Genomic DNA, 19,797 nt, shown 5'->3' on the forward strand with positions numbered 1-19,797 from the left:
TACCTATCCATATCCCTTTAATTTCTTTTATCTAATTGCTCTGGCCAGTGTTTCAAGAACTCGGTTAAATAGAAGTGGTGAAAGAGGGCATCCCTGTTTTGTTCCATCTTTTAGAGGGAATGCTTTCAATTTTTCGCCAATTAGAATGATGTTGGCTTGGGGCTTAGCATAGATAGCTTTTACAATGTTGAGATATGTTCCTATTATCCCTAGTTTTTCTAGTGTTTTGAACATGAAGTGGTGCTGTATTTTGTCAAATGCTTTTTCTGCATCTATTGAGATGATCATATGGTTCTTTAAGTCTATTGATGTGATGAATTACATTTATTGATTTCCATATATTGAACCATCCTTGCATCCCTGGAATGAACCCCACTTAATTGTGGTATACTATCTTTTTGGTATGTTTTTGTATTCGATTTGCCATAATTTTATTGAGAAGTTTTGCATCTATGTTCATTAGAGATATTGGTCCAATTATTTATTTATTTTTTTATTTTGATGTGTTTTGCCTGGTTTAGGAATCAGGATGATATTGGCCTCATAGAATGAGTTTATAAGTGCTCCCTCTTTTTCTGTTTCCTGAAATAATTTGAAGAGTATTGGTATTAGTTCTTCTTTAAAGGTCTTGTAGAACTTGCCTGAGCATCCATCTGGTCCTGGACTTTTCTTGGTTGGTAGATTTCTGATGGCATCTTCTATTTCGTCACTTGAAATAGATCTGTTTAAATTGTGTATATCATCCTGATTCAATGTGGGCAAATCATATGACTCTAGAAATTTTTCAATGCCTTATGATATTTTCTATTTTATTGGAGTACAAGTTTTCAAAATAATTTCCAGTTCTCTTCTGTATTTCCATAATGTCTGCTGTGATATTTCCTTTTTCATCATGTATGTTAGTAATTTGAGATTTCTTTTTCCTTGTCTTTGTTAGCATGGCTAAGGGTCTGTCAATTTTATTTTTTCAAAGAACCAACTTTTTGTTCTGTCAATTTTTTCAATTGCTTCTTTTGTTTCAATTTCTTTGATGTCAGCTCTGATTTTAATCATTTTCTGGTTTTTACTGCTTTTGGTATAGATTTGTTCTTCTTTTTCTAGGGCTTTGAGATGTAATGTTAAGTCATTTATTTGTTGAGTTTTTCTTCTTTTAAGGAATGAACTCCATGCATTGAACTTTCCTCTTAGAACTGCTTTCATAGTGTCCAAGAGATTTCAATATGTTGTATCTGTGTTCTCATTTACCTCTAATAAATTTTAATCTCCTCTTTGATGTCTTCTGCAACCCATTGATCATTCAGTAGCATATTATTTAGTCTCCAGATGTTGGAGTAGCTTTTATTTCTTGTTTTATCATTGATTTCTAATTTCATTCCATATGATCTGATAGAATGCAGGGTAGTATCTCTACTTTTTTATATTCGCTAAGAGTTTGTTTGTGGCATAGTATATGGTCTATTTTAGAGAAGGATCCGTGTGCTGCTGAGAAGAAAGTGTATTCTCTTGTTGAAGGATGATATAGTCTATCTATGTCAGTTAAGTCTAAGTTATTGATTATATTGTTGAGTTCTATAGTTTCTTTGTTTGGCTTTTGTTTGAAAGGTCTATCCAGTGGTGAAAGAGGTATGTTAAAGTCACCCAAAATGATTGTGTTGTAGTCTATTCGACTCTTGAACTTGAGCAGTGTTTGTTTGATGAATGTAGATGCTCCTTTGCTTGAGGCATATATATTTATAATTGTTATATCTTGTTGGTGTATATTTCCCTTGAGTTGTTTGTAGTGTCCTTCTTTATCCCTTTTGATTAACTTTAGCTTGAAATCTACTTTATTTGATATGAGGATGGAGACTCCTGCTTGCTTCCACAGTCCATGAGAGTGATATGTTTTTTCCCAACCTTTCATCTTCAGTCTGTAGATGTCTTTTCCTATGAGATGAGTCTCTTGGCGGCAGCATATTGTTGGTTTTCTTTTTTAATCCAATCTGCTAGTCTGTGTCTTTTGATTGATGAGTTTAGGCCATTAACATGCAGGGTTATTATTGAGACATGATTTGATACAATTTGATACAAATTAACGTGACTTGGTTTCTCCTTTGATTATCTTTCCTTTAGTATAATCTCCCCTCTGCTGTTTTTCATCATTGTTTTTCATTTCCTCTTTATGGAATATTTTGCCAAGCATGTTCTGTAGTGCAGGCTTTCTAGTTGTAAATTCTTTTGTTTATCTTTGAAAGTTTTTATTTCATCATTAAATCTAAAGCATAATTTTGATAGATATAAGATTCTTGGTTGGTATCCATTTTCTTTCAGAGCTTGGTATGTGTTGTTCCACGATCTCCTGGCTTTGAGGGTCTGGGTTGAAAAATCTGCTGAGATACAAATTGGTCTCCCCCCATATGTGATCTGATTGCTCTCTCTTGCAGCTTTTAAGATTCTATTTTTATTCTGTATGCTAGGCATTTTCATTATAATGTGCCTTTGTGTAGATCTGTTGTAATTTTGTACATTTGGTGTCCTGTAAGCCTCTTGTATTTGGTTTTCCAATTTGTCCTTCATGCTTGGAAAATTTTCTGATATTATCTCTTTTTTTTTTTTTTTATTTTTTTTTTTTAATTTTTTATTTTTTTTATTGGTTGTTCACAACATTACAAAGCTCTTGACATATCATATTTCATACATTAGATTGAAGTGGGTTATGAACTCCCAATTTTACCCCAAATGCAGATTGCAGAATCACGTCGGTTACACATCCACAATTTTACATTATGCCCAATTAGTAATTGTTTTATTCTGCTACCTTTCCTATCCCCTACTATCCCCCCTCCCCTCCCCTCCCATCTTCTCTCTCTACCCCATCTACTGTAATTCATTACTCTTCTTATATGTAATTTTGTATAGCAATGAGGGTCTCCCTTCATTTCCATGCAATTTCCCTTTACTCTTCCTTTCCCTCCCATCTCATGACTCTGTTTAATGTTAGTCTTTTCTTCCTGCTCTTCCTCCTTGCTCTGTTCATAGTTGCTCTCATTATATCAAAGAAGACATTTGGTATTTGTTTTTTAGGGATTGACTAGCTTCACTAAGCATAATCTGCTCTAGTGCCATCCATTTCCCTGCAAATTCTATGATTTTGTCATTTTTTATTGCTGCATAGTACTCCATTGTGTATAGATGCCACATTTTTTTTATCCATTCATCTATTGAAGGGCATCTGGGTTGGTTCCACAGTCTAGCTATTGTGAATTGTGCTGCTATGAACATCGATGTGGCAGCATCCCTGTAGCATGCTCTTTTAAGGTCTTCAGGGAATAGTCCAAGAAGGGCAATAGCAGGGTCAAATGGTGGTTCCATTCCCAGCTTTCCCAGGAATCTCCAAACTGCTTTCCAAATTGGCCGCACCAATTTGCAGTCCCACCAGCAATGTACAAGAGTACCCTTTTCTCCACATCCTCGCCAGCACTTGTTGTTGTTTGACTTCATAGTGGCTGCCAATCTTATTGGAGTGAGATGGTATCTTAGGGTGGTTTTAATTTGCATTTCTCTGACCGCTAGAGATGGTGAGCATTTTTTCATGTACTTGTTGATTGATTGTATGTCCTCCTCTGAGAAGTGTCTGTTCAGATCCTTGGCCCATTTGTTGATTGGGTTATTTGTTATCTTATTGTCTAATTTTTTGAGTTCTTTGTATACTCTGGATATTAGGGCTCTATCTGAAGTGTGAGGAGTAAAAATTTGTTCCCAGGATGTAGGCTCCCTATTTACCTCTCTTATTGTTTCTCTTGCTGAGAAAAAACTTTTTAGTTTAAGTAAGTCCCATTTGTTGATTCTTGTTATTAACTCTTGTGCTATGGGTGTCCTATTAAGGAATTTGGAGCCCGACCCCACAATATGTAGATCGGAGCCAACTTTTTCTTCTATCAGATGCAGAGTCTCTGATTTGATATCAAGCTCCTTGATCCATTTAGAGTTAACTTTTGTGCATGGCGAGAGGAAGGGATTCAGTTTCATTTTTTTGCATATGGATTTCCAGTTTTCCCAACACCATTTGTTGAAGATGCTATCCTTCCTCCATTGCATGCTTTTAGCCCCTTTATCAAATATAAGATAGTTGTAACTTTGTGGATTAGTCTCTGTGTCCTCTATTCTATACCATTGGTCCACCCGCCTGTTTTGGTACCAGTACCATGCTGTTTTTGTCACTATTGCTCTGTAATATAGTTTGAAATCTGGTATCGCTATACCGCCTGATTCACACTTCCTGCTTAAAATTGCTTTTGCTATTCTGGGTCTTTTATTTTTCCATATGAATTTCATGATTGCTTTATCTATTTCTACAAGAAATGCCATTGGGATTTTGATTGGCATTGCATTAAACCTATAGAGAACTTTTGGTAATATCGCCATTTTGATAATGTTAGTTCTGCCTATCCATGAACAGGGTATATTTTTCCATCTTCTAAGATCTTCTTCTACTTCTCTTTTTAGGGTTCTGTAGTTTTCATTGTATAAATCCTTCACCTCTTTTGTTAGGTTGATTCCCAAGTATTTTATTTTTTTGGAGGATATTGTGAATGGAGTGTTTTTCCTCATTTCCGTTTCAGAAGTTTTGTCGCTGATATACAGAAATGCCTTTGATTTATGCGTGTTGATTTTATATCCTGCCACTTTGCTGAATTCATTTATTAGTTCTAGTAGTTTCTTTGTAGACCCTTTTGGGTCTTCTAAGTATAGAATCATGTCATCTGCAAATAGTGATAATTTAAGTTCTTCTTTTCCTATTTTTATGCCTTTAATTTCTTTTGTCTGTCTAATTGCTCTGGCCAGTGTTTCAAGAACTATATTGAATAGAAGTGGTGATAGAGGGCATCCCTGTCTTGTTCCAGATTTTAGAGGGAATGCCTTCAACTTTTGTCCATTCAGAATGATGCTAGCCTGAGGCTTAGCATAGATAGCTTTTACAATGTCAAGGTACTTTCCTGTTATCCCTAGTTTTTCAAGTGTTTTGAACATAAAGGGATGCTGTACTTTGTCGAATGCTTTCTCTGCGTCTATTGAGATGATCATATGGTTCTTATCTTTAAGTCTATTGATGTGGTGAATAACATTTATTGATTTCCGTATATTGAACCAGCCTTGCATACCAAACACTGAAAGACAATGGATGCCAACCAAGAATTCTGTATCCAGCAAAATTAAGCTTCAGGTATGACAACGAAATAAAAATCTTTCATGATAAACAAAAGTTAAAAGAATTTGCAGCCAGAAAACCAGCATTGCAAAGCATTTTGAGCAAAACACTACACGAGGAAGAAATGAAAAACAATAACCAAAACCATCAGAGGGAAGTGCCTCGGTAAAGACAGAGGGCGAGGGGAAAAAATAATCATGGAGAAACAAACTAAATTTTTTTTAAAAAAAAGGATAAATAATCAAACATGGATGGAAGTACAAACCATATATCAATAGTAACTCTGAATGTTAATGGCTTAAACTCTCCAATAAAGCGACATAGGCTGATATCATGGATTAAAAAAACTAATCCAACAATATGCTGCCTCCAGGAGACACATTTGATTGGAAAAGACATACACAGGCTGAAAGTGAAAGGATGGGAAAAAATATACCACGCACACGGTCCTCGTAAGCAAGCAGGGGTGGCCATCGTCATATCGAATAAAATCGACTTCAAGACTAAGTTAATCAAAAGGGATAAAGAAGGACATTATATACTGTTAAAAGGAACCATTCACCAACAAGACATAACAATTATCAATATATATGCACCTAATAATGGCGCTGCGACATTCATAAAACAAATTCTCCTCAAGTTCAAAAATCAAATAGACCACAACACAATAATTATGGGTGACTTCAACACACCTCTCTCACCATTGGACAGATCCCCCAAACAAAAGTTGAATAAGGAAACTATAGAACTCAATACCACAATCAATAACCTGGACTTAACTGACATATATAGAATATATCAACCATCATCAAATGGATATACTTTTTTCTCAGCAGCACATGGATCCTTCTCAAAAATAGACCATATATTATGCCACAGGGCAACCCTCAGTAAATATAAAGGGGTGGAGATAATACCATGCATTTTATCTGATCATAATGGAATGAAACTGGAAATCAATGATAAAAGAAGGAAGGAAAAATCCTACATCACATGGAAAATGAACAATATGTTACTGAATGATCAATGGGTTACAGAAGACATAAAGGAGGAAATCAAAAAATTCTTAGAGATAAATGAAAATACAGACACAACATATCGGAATCTATGGGACACAATGAAAGCAGTTTTAAGAGGAAAATTCATCGCCTGATATTATCTCATTGAAGAGATTGTGCATTCCTTTGGTTTGAATTTCTATGTCTTCCTCTATCCCAGTAACTCTTAGATTTGGTCTTTTGATGTTGTCCCATAATTTTTGGATGTTCTATTCATGGTATCTTAGTGTTTTCACTCTGTGGTCAACCTTATTTTCCAGATTGTGTACTTTGTCTTCATTATCTGATGTTCTTTCTTCCAAGTGATCTAGTCTGTTGGTTATGCTTTCTATTGAGTTTTTTATTTGGTTTATTGTTTCCTTCATTTCAAGGATTTCTGGTTTTTTTTTCAGAGTTTCTATCTCTTTCTTGAAGTCATCTTTTGCTACCTGTATTTGTTCTCATATCTACTTGTTGGAATGATCAATTTTTGCCTGTAACTTGCTCATTTAGGTCATTCTTTAACTCACAGATCATTTTAATTATGAACTTTCCGAACACCTTCTCTGACATTTCTTCAATTTCACTATCCATGGGTTCTATTATTATAGTTTTCTGGTTTGTTTGGGGTACTTTCCTACCCCCCTTTTAAAAAAAATATTTAGGGGTTGTAGAGGGACACAATACCTTCATCTTATTTATTTATTTTTATATAGTGCTGAGGATCAAACCCAGTGCCTCTCATGTGCCAGGCTCTACCACTGAGCCACAACCCCAGCCCCCTCCCCCCACCCCGCTTTAATATTTATTTTCTTTAGTTGTAGTTGAACACAGTATCTTTATTCTATTTATTTATTCATATGTGGTGCTGAGGATCAAACCCAGGGCCTTGTATGTGCTAGCAAGCACTCTACCTCTGAGCCACAACCCCAGCCCTTTCCTCCCTTGTTTTTTTTTGTGTTGTCTATGTGTCTTCCTTTCTTGCAGTGTGGATCTGAGATATTACAGTTTCTACCCTATATTTTGTAGAACCTGTGCAGATTGTCTGTACCTCACCTTGATGTTGGGCTTCCAGTCCCTGCTGGTGTCCCTCATTGTATGCTACTGCAACTAAAGGTAATGGCAGTTATAGCCAAGGTAGCTTGAGATAATAGTGGAGGTGACCCTCTGCAATGTCTTACAGAGATGGGGTTGAAAGAGAAGGCCTTATACTGTCTTTGGGATGCCTACTCTGAGATGTAGTTGCTTCTAGGCCCTGTCTGTTGTTGGAGAAGGCTATGGTGATGTCTACAGTGTCCCAAGATGGAAGTGAGTTAGGTTTGGGCTTCCAGGTTTGGGAGTGGTGGCGAATTTGGACCTACCCTGGGCCTGGGTCCTGTGTATGTCGGTGTAGGTGGATCTGGCCCAGGCCTAAGCTCTTGCGGTGGTCTGTTGGCCTGAACAGGCAGAGCTGTGCCTGAGCTCCGGTGATGATGGGAGGGACCAGGGCCTAGTGTGAGCCTGGGTCCCACTCAGGTTGGTGTGGGAGGATCTGGGCTGGACCTGGGCTCCTGCAGTGGTCTGCTGGTTTGAAGAGGCGGTCCTGTGCTGGAGCTGGAGCTCTGGCGGGTGTCTGCTGGTGGTGGGACCGGGGCCTCCTTATACTTCTTTCTGATTAACACACTAGACTGTTATATTATTGGAAGGGTAGACTTCCATTATGAGAGAAGACTAATGAGGAATGAAGTCACACAGGACCAGAAGAGAACTGTTGAATTATCTGCAGAGAAGCTTGCCAAAGGACTAAGAACTTTAGAGGAAATGAAAGGACGAAATGGAGGGGGCAGACTCTTATTTGCTTTCTTTTATTCCAACAGAGAAAAGGGATGTCGTTACAACACATGTAATGAGCATGTTTCACTGGGCCATGTAGCTTTGAGCTGAAAAAAACTTGGCTTTTTTTTTTTTTTTTTTAAATACCTGAACCATTTCTTTTTCTCCCTCTTGGGTTAGCCTCTCAATAAGGCAGAGAAGGATGAGGGTGGGCCAAGAACAGACATTGCTATACATTTTGAGTCAAACTTTCTTATAAAGTTTCATCACATACCAGGGTTGTCCTTTGGGTATTTAGTTGTCTTTCCATTTGGTGGCTATTTCATTTCTGGTTTTGCTGATCCAACTTTTAATTAGAATTCTGAATGATAATAGCTTATTCTGGAATCTTAGTGCTTATTAGCATCAGGCAGTGGAAATTCTTGCCCTGGTTCCATATGGTATACTTCATTGGGGATTCTTAAATAATTATTCTCTTGAGAAACTCTTAATTGCTTATACCCCAACAAGATTTAGCTAGAACACTTCTAAAAGATTCTCTGGATAAGTGACTCCCAATTTGTCCCATTGTGACCTTAAATTGGATATCTCCTATTGAGACTTGTGAATCCTCAGGAGAGAGTAAAGTAGGAATATTAGGAACTGACCACCAGCACTGACTGCCAGAATGTTTCATTTTAGTATGGACACTTAATCAGGTACCTCCTTTTAAATTAAATACAGTACCCCAAACAGATTACTTTCCTTCATTAAATACAGTCCTCTCTATGTATCCCTGGAGCATTGGTTCCAGGCCTCTCTGCAGATCCTTAAAAATCTATGGATACAATTGTAATTCTCTTGCCTCAGCCTCTTGAGTTGCTGGGATTAAAGGTTTGCACCACAGTGCCTGGCTTCTTACATATTTTGATGCATGGTTTATTGAATCTGAGGATGCAGAACCAATGGATGCTCAGAGCCAACTGTAATGATTTTTCCCCCAGTTTCTCTAACAGAATACTTGTGAGTCATAAAAGGATCAGTATTTTCTTTCATTATTTGCCATCTGAAATTCATTGTGGCTTTTTATTTTTTCAAGTGAACATTCTGTAACTTAGCTACTACTTTTCCCAGTTTTTTAGGTTAATCTAGAATGAAGTCTATTTAGATGTGGAAATCATTTATGAAGGTGACCCTGCCTTGAATAGATAGTGAGCCAACGAGTGTGCAGTCAGCTGTCGCACGCATGTAGGCTCCCTGACTGGGGCTCAGGACCATTTCAGTTGTGTACCAGTGTTCCAAGAAGAGCTGTGTTGTATTGCCTTACCTTCTGTGTGTCTGTCTACTTTCCATAGGAGAAGAGTGCCAATTTATCATGAAAGCAGAGCAGGAGATTATGAGCAAGAGGCTGGTTAGATTTGATGATAGATGGAGAGTCAATGAGGTGGCCAAATTCAGGAACATACTTCTAAAGGTCAAGTTTTGTGGAAGAGGAGCCCAGTATTGGGAATGCTGGGCAGGACAGTGGAGAGGAATTCTTGCTGGGAAGAAAGAAACTAGCATTCCAGAGCATCTCTGTTCTAGACTTGTTGCATAATTTGTCAGTTACCTCAACTCCTATATGTAGGTGATAACTTCCTAATTTTAAAGGAAATTAATAACGTCAAAGTTATTAACTTGACTAAAGTCATCTAGTTAGTAGTGGAAGAGTCACAATTTAAATTGGAGTTAATCTCTGAAGTCTGTGTTTTTGTCTTATCCAGGCTATCTCCACTTCCACAAGTTGAGGTTGGCTCAATTAATTAATTAGTTCATGATGAGTCAACACAAAGGATAACAAATGAGATAGTTGGCGTAGCCAGCATGTGTTTATATTCACAGTTTCTGTAATACATTGAGTACTGTGTAATACATATTAAATGTTGAGCTGTCTTCTTCAAGAAGTTCTTATTAAATAAAGAAGGTAAGGGAAATATAATCAACCCAAATACATATACGAATAAAGCAAGGGCAAGGAGGTATTCTGTGTCTGTGGACTCGGAAAACGCTACATGAAATATTAATGCTCTGATTACAAACCCCTCCCCTGCACCCTCCACCCAGTGCTAGGGATCTCCAGAACCTTTTCAGTGCTATGCAAGTACTCTATCACTAAGCTCTACTCATAGCCCTTGATTATTGTATCTTTAAAGAGAGAAATTACATTTATATGTGTTGGATAATTTTATAAAAAAATTGATGAGTAAAACCTTTATTTTGGGCTGAGTCAAAAATTATGTATAGACTTAAAATGTGTGTCATCGTTGTCTTGTGAATGCATTTAAGTTTGTTATTCATGATTTATTTTTTGGTCAAAGAGTTATGTAAAAATAGAAGGGAAGAATGAATTTGGAAAGGAAGCTCCTGCTATCCGACTGTCCATAATAAGAGATGTTGCAGAGAAGTGCCCAGCGCTGTTTACTCACTTCTCTCCTCCTACCAACACCAATGACTAGAAAGAGTTCTGGTTTTGTTGCTGGTAAGACTACTTTAGATTTCACTAACAGGAGCTCAGAAGTGAGTGAGACGGCTGTTGTCTGTCTTTACAAAGCTTTAAGACCCTTGACTTCTGATGGAAGAGAACCAGTTACATTATCTTGTACTTTCATAAGACATTTCATAGGTCTGGGGACGTAGCTCAGTGGTTGAGTGCTTGTCCAGTGTTTTGGTCAGTTTATTCTGCTGCTGTGAATAAAGGACCAGATCAGCACAATTATAGAGGAGGAAAAGTTTATTTGAGGGCTCACGGTTTTTTTTTTTTTTTTTTTCTGGTCTTAGTCTACCAAAGGCCGGCCCCATTCCTTGGGGCTGAATATCATGGCGGTAGAGGGTGGAGGAGGAATGCAGCTCACATCATGGTGACCTAACCAGGAGGCAGAAAGTCCACTCTCCAGATACAAAAGATATACACCAAAGCCACACTTCAATCCCCAACTCTTCCAGCTGTACCCTACCACTTCAGTTAATCCCATCAGGATTAAGTCACTTATTAGGCTGAGGCTGTAACTCAATCATTTCTCCTCCAGACCTTCCTGTATTGTCTCACACGTGAGCTGACAGGGGACACCACATTTACACCATAACATCTAGCATGCATGAAGCCCTGTGTTTGATTCCAAACACGAGGGTACTACTTTACGAGGCAGTTTCATCTCCATGGTCTCACTTGATCTTCATGACAATCCTAGAAGGTAGACAGGGTGGGTATTTTATCCTTAGAGAATCACTTTTCCCTTTAAAATGTTTAAATAAAATAGCAGGAATGTTCTGGTAAAAGAAGCTTCACACTTATCAATGTGTCTATCTGTGTATGTGAATAAATAATTGCATGGTGTTATTTAAACATAATTTTATGGGTTCTAGAATTAACAAAAGTGCACTATGATGATTGTTTTGGACTATTTAATGAGAAAGTAAACAGTTGTGGATTTTTTTCCCCCCCTAGGGATTGAACCCAGGGCCTTATTCATGTAAGGAAAGCACTCTAAAAGCACAACTTTTGCAGGATGGTTTTGGTTGTCAGGACCCTGTGCCAGCCCCTAACTTGCTCTCAGAACTGATCCCAGCTGTGGTGGATAGCTGTGACTGAGAAGGTGTCCTACTGTTAGACACGAATTCACTGACTTGGTTGTGATGTTTGAGGTCTATTGTGCAGAACCGTTTTTCTTTTATTCTGCTGCCTCTGTATCTGAGTCCCATCCCATCCCCCCTTTTTTTGTTCCTTCTGTTCTTTATGGATTTTATTTTCACTTTCCTATTTCTTTTTCTTTTACTTTAGTTCTCCCTCTTTTTCTCTATTACCTTTTCCTTAGGTGTCTTTTTTTGGTGGACTATTTTTAAAATATTAATTTTAATTTTGAACTAAAGTTTGCTATTGTCAGGTTTTTGGAATAATGTTATAGTCACAGGTCTTAATTTCAAAAGCAGAGGAATCATATTATCTAGTTAAAGAAGTGAGGACTATAGTGTGTTAGTATGTATTGAATATCCCTAATCTGAAAATCTAAAATCCAAAGTGCTTGCTCCCAAATCCCCAATTTTTTTGAGTATCACATTGAAAAATTTTGAGCACTGATATGATGCTCAAAAACTTTCATAACCCCGGTGCAGTGGTACAAGCCTGTAGTCACAACTATTTGGGAGGCTGAGGAAGGAGGATTGGTTGAGCCCAGATTTTGGAGGCCCAACTGGGCAACATAGAAAGACCCTGTCTCAAAAAAGAAAAGAAAAGTTTTAGATTAATGGGGCAGATTAGAGAGTCTGAAAATAGACATATACAAATATGACTTTTTTTTTTTTTTAAATTCTTGTTGCTGAGGATTGAATCAGGGCCTTGCACGTGCTAGGCAAGTGTTCTGCCACTGAGCTAAATCCCCATTCCAAGGTCAATTGATGTTTGACAGGTGAAAAGCAATGTAATGGAAAAATCTTACTCTTTTCAGCAAGTTATTTTGGAACAGTTGTATGTTCATTCATCTATATGAAAAAAATTAATTATGAATCAGAACTTCATAATTCAGAGGGGGCCATAGATGTAAATGTAAAACTAACACTTATAGAAAAACAGAAGAAAATCTTTATGTCCTGAAGTTAGACAAAGGATTCTTAAGACATAACACCAAAAACACCAATCAGAAAAGAAAAGATAAATTGAGCTTCATCAAAATGAAAAACTTTTGCTGTGAGACACTATTAAGTATTAAGAGGTTGAGAAGACAAACTGCAGCCAGGAAAGAACATTTGCAAACCACACATATGACTGGTACTGAGAACATATAGAGAATGCATAAATTTAGAAGCAACCACCCAATTAAAAAATGAGCAAAAGCCAGGTGTGGTGTGCATATGCCTGTAATCCTAGGGGTTAGGGAGGTTGAGGCAGGAGATTAGAGTTCAAAGCCAGCTTCAGCAAGGGTGAGGCCCTAAGTTACTCAGAGATTCTGTTTCTAAATAAAATATAAAATAGGGTTGGGTATGTGGCTCAGTGGCCAGGGTACAAGAAGAGAGAGAGAGAGAGAGAGAGAGAGAGAGAGAGAGAGAGAGAGAGAGAGAGAGAGAAAGAGCAAAAGGCTTGAATAGACACTTGAAAGTATTCAGATAGCAGATAAGCACTCAAAAAGATGTTTAATATAGTAAACCTTTGGGAAGTGCAAATTAAATCCATGATGAGATACCATTACATATACATTTAGAATAGCTAAAATGAAAGTACTACAATGTTGAGTGCAAATCCCAAACATTGCTGGGGAGAAGTCTAGATTGGGTCAGTTTGAGAGGTTCTTATTAAAGTTAATAAATGCATAGATTATATGACTCAGTACTCCTACTCCTGGATATTTACCTTAGATCAATGAAAACTTACTGTCCACAGGGAAACTTGTAAGTGAATATTTTATGGCAGTTTTATTAATAATTGCCAAACTTGTAAGTGAATATTTTATGGCAGTTTTATTAATAATTGCCAACAATTGGAAACAACCTAAATGTCCTTCAGTGGTTGAATGGATAATTATTGTACTTCTATAAAATGGAGTACTAGGGGTGGGAAAGGATGTGATGCTATAAAGTGAGAGCAGGGAGGAGTAGTGGAGCCATTCTGTTTCCTGATTGTGGTGGTGGTTACACAAATGTGTAAATGTGTTAAATTATCATGAGGACTCCCACCCCCCACCCCCACCCCACCCCCCACCCCCCCCCCGCCAAAAAAAAAAAGGGCAAAAGACCAATTTCTGTAGGATAAGCTAAAGCTTTGAGGTCTCTGTACCTATAGTGAAAGAAACCTGAATACAAGTAGTTTGAGGTTTGTGACCCCTCAGTCATTTTTCTGTGACCCTGGGGAAATTCTTTCATCACTGTGCTGTAGGTCTTAGTGGACCACTTACTCCCTCTAGTGGACATCTTTTTTAAGTAGGAAAGTATAAAATGTATGTGTGATTTATATTTTATTTACTCTTTCTCATTCCATTAAGTCCTGAATTCTTGTTTTTCAACATGTAACATTGTTTTAATACATACAAAGGCACCGTAGGCACATTTCACTGAAAAACATGTGTTGACACCAAGTCATCTTGGTTGAGTTGATATTATATTTGGCTCTAAAGTAATACCAACACACCTTGGCTATATGATCAGTTCTTCAGGAAACAGATTTAAATGTCTGAAATTCTAAGACAAAATGCGGGAAGGCAGGGCAGGTAGAGACACAGTGAATTGTTTTCATGTCTTAGGAGAGCAGGAAGGAAAATTTTTCAATCTTGAGTTGGTCAGTTGAATTTGGTGGTGGTTGGGGAAAGGAGGGGACATGGAGTTGTGGTTGGTGGGTTCTGTCTTTTTCTTTAGAAAATGGTAAAAACTGACACCAGTTGATTTTTTGCTAGATATTTCTTTACTTTAACATCTGGTTTGTTTCTAGTTTTAGAAATATTCATTTTATAGAGAGCAGAAATAAACTTGCCCAAAACAATTTTGTGTCTATGCTATCCTTTTTTTTTTTTTTTGAGAGAGAGGGAGAGAGGGAGAGGGAGAAGGAGAGAGAGAGAGAGAGAGAGAGAGAGAGAGACAGAGAGAGAGAGAGGGAGGGAGAGGGAGAGAGAATTTTTTTCAATATTTATTTTTCAGTTTTCGGCAGACACAACATTTTTGTTTGTATGTGGTGCTGAGGATTGAACCCGGGTCACACGCATGCCAGGCGAGCGCGCTACCACTTGAGCCACATCCCCAGCCTGTGTCCTTTTTTTTTTTTAAAAAAATTAAGTATATTTTTGTTTGTTTTATGTTGCTTTTGGAGTGCTGGAGATTGAATCCAGGGATGCTAAGCAAGACTCTACCACTGGGACACATCCCCAGCCCTTTTTAGTTATATTTTTATTTTAAATGGGCACAGAGTAATTGTACTCATCCATTGGGTACAGTGTGACATTTCACCACATACATAAATGTATCATGATCAGATCAGAATGATTGGCACATTTGTCATCTCAGATATATATCATTTCTTTCTCTTGGGAACATTTAAAATCCAGCTAGCTATTTTGAAATATTGTTATCACCCATTATTATCTTACTGTGCTATAGAACATCCTATTCACTTATACCTGGACACCCTTTATCTGTCTTTCTCCATCCTGTTGTTAGCTGGATAAGTTCTTACCTTCCTGGGCATCAGTTTGCCCAAATATAAAATGACAGAGATGACAGAGTTGAGCTAGATCTTTTTTTTCTTTCTTTCTTTCTTTGTCTTCCTTTCAGTGCTGAGGATTGAACTTAGAGCCTGATGTGATCATCTCTACACTGAGCTATATCCCCAGCTGATGTCCTAGATCTTTAAGACACACATTAGTTCTCAAGTTTTGTTTTGTTTTATTTTGTTTGGTAACAGAGATTAGACCCAGAGGTGCTTAACCACTGAGCCTTTTAAAAATTACTTTTGTTATTAACCCTCTTTAAAATTATTTTTAAAATTTGAGACGGGGTCTTGCTAAGTTACTCAGGGGCTCTCTAAATTGCTGAGGCTGGCTTTGTGGTCCTCCTGGCTCAGCTTCCCTAACCACTGGGATTTCATGCATGTCTCATGGGGCTCAGCTTAGTTTTAAATGTTTGTGATGGCAAATATTAAGTACCTTTTGTGTGTTTCTGACCCAAGGCAGTGAAGGAACTACAAAGGAAATACAGAATGATTTGTTCTTTCCCTAACTTTGTAATCTCTACTGAAAGAAGATAAATAGAAGAATCAAGGCAGTATTTAATTAATTACCTAAAAGAATCCTTAACAAACAGTAAATTAGATTTGCTGTCCTGGCAACCCATGGATTGACACATCTGTTTTGTTTGGCCAGCATAGTATTTCCAGTCATTAACTTTTTCTATCTCATTCTTAGTTTTAAGTTTTGTTTCTTTTGTAAGGGTACTATTTTCTCGTGGTTCAAAATTTACAAAGTACAAAAGAATATATACAATGAAAAGGCTTCTTCCCCTCTCTCTCCCCCAGCCACCCAGTTCCTTTCCCTATAGGTACCCAATATTATTAGTGTCTAACATAGTTTCCTAAAAAATCATGACACTGACTGCCAGGTATGGTGGCATACCTGTAGTCCCAGCTGCTTCAGAGGCCACAGCAGGAAGATCACTTGAACCCATGAGTTTGGCATTAGCTTGGGCAACACAACAATACCCTGTCTCAAAACAAAACCCCCCAGAGAATTAGGAGCCTGAAAAGTTCTGGAAGGGGCATATTCCCCACCAATTCCCTATAATATTAGACCGCCTGGCCAGTTCAGGAACTGTGCCTGGTGATCCAGTGTGGATGGAGTGTTTGGGGGAAGAAGAGACTTCAGCCTGGCCTGTAGAGTGGGGTAGGATCTGGATAATAACAAGGGATTGGAAGGGAAAGAATGTTTGAGGTGACAAGGATGTCAAGGCCAAGGCTCTCAGTTAGAAACACATCAGAAATCTTTGCTGGGAGAAGAGGGTGGAGATGGACCTGCTTAGAACAGAAATCTCAAGTCAGGAAGGCATAGGGATAAATTTTGTTCAGTTTCTTAAATTTTGGCTATGGAGTAGATTTTGATTTTAAAAGAAAGCAGCTAAGGCTAGTGTTTTGAGCAGGGATGTAGTCTGTGTCGTAGAATAGTAATAGTTCCTCTCGTAGGGTAGAGAGGGACTGGTGAGGTTTCAGCGTGACTGGTGAGGGTGGTGTGGGCGGACAAGAATGCCTGTGCAGAAGGAAGGACCCACATCTTCTAGCCGGATTGCAGACTAGACTGTAACTGCTCTGTGTGTAGTCTTTGACCTTTGTTTGAAGTCTTGACTTTTTAAAAACAATTTTTAATGTGGTGTTCATTAACATGGAATTGCTATGTTCATTTAGAATCGTTATTAATGTTTAGCATTTCTTTACTGAGCCTGACATATCTCGCTAGTCTTTTTTCAAGCTAATTAATAACCCATAATAACTTTCAGTTCTTCAAACACATCTCTAGTGTTTAGTGGGTGTTCTTGTAAAAACTTTGCTCCTGTTCAGTGTCTCTGGAGCTGCTCTGTACCTACACTTCCTTCAAGGGTCAAACATTAGTGCCCAGTTTGCACCTGTGGAATGCTGAGGAAAAACAATATATAGGGATCATTTAACACTTAACATTTTTTTTCTTGTACGGAATATCAATTCCTTTTCTATTTTGTGGGAGTCCCTATGTGTGTGGGCTTTGTGGGGAGGCAGGTCCCCCATGCCCCACAGTGGGTCCCAGGTGACTGAACACTCCCTCTTCCTACCCTTAGCAATGAGGGTGCAAGCACATGCCCTGCCCTTGGCTATGTGTGTGCTCCTATCTAGGACTTGGATTCTTGAATGAGGTACAACAGAGAAGGCACAGTTAGAATTTCTTGTGGCAGAAGTGATACCTGCAGAGGCAAAGACAGAAATGGACAGAGGCAGAGGTCTCCAAAGTCCATGGTGCCAACACTGGCTTTAGGAGGGACCAGTGGCCTCCTGCTTCGTGGCCTCCTGATCCCCCATTTTCTCAGCTGTTTTTTTCTTCTCTCATCTAGGGTTCTCCAGCTCTCCTATTGATTTCAGGCCTACTTGATGTCTTCAGATTCCTTCCTGGTTAAATTAGCCAGTACTGATTTCTGTTGCTTACAACTGCAACTAAGAATTCAGATTGATATAAGTGATGCCTGTAGAATGAGCAAAACTGGGGCAACATTTTGGGTCTAGGAAGTAGCGCAGCCATTATTATATGTATGTGGACTATCTGAAAGCAAAGCAATGAATCAGACTGGCCTGTTGCAGTCAGAGAAACAGAGAATCCTTGTAGGCCCAGAGGCTCAGGGGCCAAGAATGGGTAGGCCATTTATACTTGGACCCTATACTGAAAGTTATTTATTAAGCTGTTAAATTGACTCCACTGCCATCAGATGCAAAAGATGCCAGTGTGTAAGTAGGTATGTCTACAGGATATTGAAACGTACTGTCTTGAATCAAAAAAAGTAACCCCCGATTATTGGAATACTTTTGTAGTGTCCATTTTAAGGTGTTTTAGCAGTTAGCTCATGCTAATTTAACCCCTCATTTGTTGTTCTATCTTGGCCCTTTATTTGTGGTTATAGATCCTGCATTGCATGTTCTCTCTCAGGTTTCTTTATCCATTTCCTTCCTATTTATTTGTTTTATCCATTTGGTCATCCAACTTGCCCCTGAAAGTCTCTTTTTTCTTTGATCCTTACCCAGTTTTCTTTTTCAGGAATTCATCATACTTTATTATTATCTATGAGCTTCAGTAAAATAGAGAATGAGGCTGGAATCTAGAAATATCAAAGGAGCATGGTTCACAGAATGCTCTCGTTTAAACAGCAGAGAAAGCTCTTTTGGCTGAATAAAAGTAATTCTGAGATATTTTTGCCTTAGAAACAAATTAATAAAGACATAAAAGTATTAATCAGTTTTTCTCAGTTAATTAAAAAGAATATTTTTTAGTTGTAATTGGACAAAATACCTCTATTTTATTTATTTTTATGTGGTGCTGAGGATGGAACCCAGGGCCTCACACATGCTAGGCAAGCACTCTACCATCAAGGCACAGCTCCAGCCCCTCTCAGTTAATTTTAATCTAACACTTGCTGAAAAGTGTGGGAACTTACCTTAAGTTACAGGTTGTAAGACAAGGTTTATAAAAGTTGCTTAAAAGTGAGGCATGTCATTCTCTCTGAATATGTGGAGTTGACAAGCTAAGAGACAGGGAATGGGAGAGGCCAATGTTCATGTGGGCCTCTGGAAGCACGCTCTTTAGCATCTTTAGCATTTTATGGGGTTAATGTCTAGTCAGCATTTCACCAATTGCTAGATTAACACTTAATGTTCTGAGCTATTTTGTTAGAGGTATTTTGTGGTTTGGGGTTTCTGTTAATATCCTCACATGTGCTGCATTTCCCCCATCCTCTGCTTCCTTCTCTTCCATTCTCAAGCATTATGGAGTGCACACTCTAGGCCAGACAGTGCTAAACACTTCAGATTTATGATCCCATCTTCTGTTTTGTCTGAAAAATAAATTATCATCCAAACCCTGTACTAGGATGTGTGTCAGGCTGACTCAGATCCTGAAAACAGATTCTGGATCCTGGCAGATGGAAGATGCAAGGGACAAGTTGGGATAGTTGACATGCTTTATTTGGAGGTGGCAGCCAACACCTGGCCCCCTAATTCCTTTCATAGGCCTTTTTTATGTGCAGGCCAGACAAAGAAGGCACATTGCCAACAGTTACATAAGTGAGCACATGCTCACAGGAAAATGTTTATGACTTGGAGTGCACATGCTGAATCAGGTTGTTCATGACCTTGGCTAATACTAACAAAATGCCTGCCAGAGTCCTTGGCGAGGGAGCCTCGTGTCACCATCTTGGGACTGTCCTTTAGAATTATTTACCGTACAATCTATGTGTTTTGAGGTCTTCTGCAATGATTCCTTAATGGGGAAGGCAGAGTCCTGCATCCACAGGCCATAATACCCATAGAAGCTGCAACAACATACAAGCAGAAAATAAGCTTTACCATATAGGATTACTAAAAGTCATTTCTAGGTGGTGCCTCGACTAGCCCACCATTCCTGAAAAGGATTACCAGTTGACTTTTGTATGGCTGCAACTTCAGAAGTAATGTGCTAAAGACATACTAATATTCTTTTGGTGGTCTGGAATATATATATATATATATATATATATATATATAACTTTCAGTACCAAGCATGGCAT

The 19,797-nt window shown here is 38.2% G+C and overlaps 1 protein-coding gene across 2 annotated transcripts in view; it reads left to right on the plus strand.

The window, feature by feature from the left end:
• Depdc1b (DEP domain containing 1B) overlaps positions 1–19,797 on the plus strand; it is a 121,697-nt gene that overhangs the window by 36,031 nt on the left and 65,869 nt on the right. The window lies entirely within an intron of this gene.

Source organism: Ictidomys tridecemlineatus, chromosome 1, assembly GCF_052094955.1.
Source record: "Ictidomys tridecemlineatus isolate mIctTri1 chromosome 1, mIctTri1.hap1, whole genome shotgun sequence".
NCBI lineage: Eukaryota > Metazoa > Chordata > Mammalia > Rodentia > Sciuridae > Ictidomys > Ictidomys tridecemlineatus.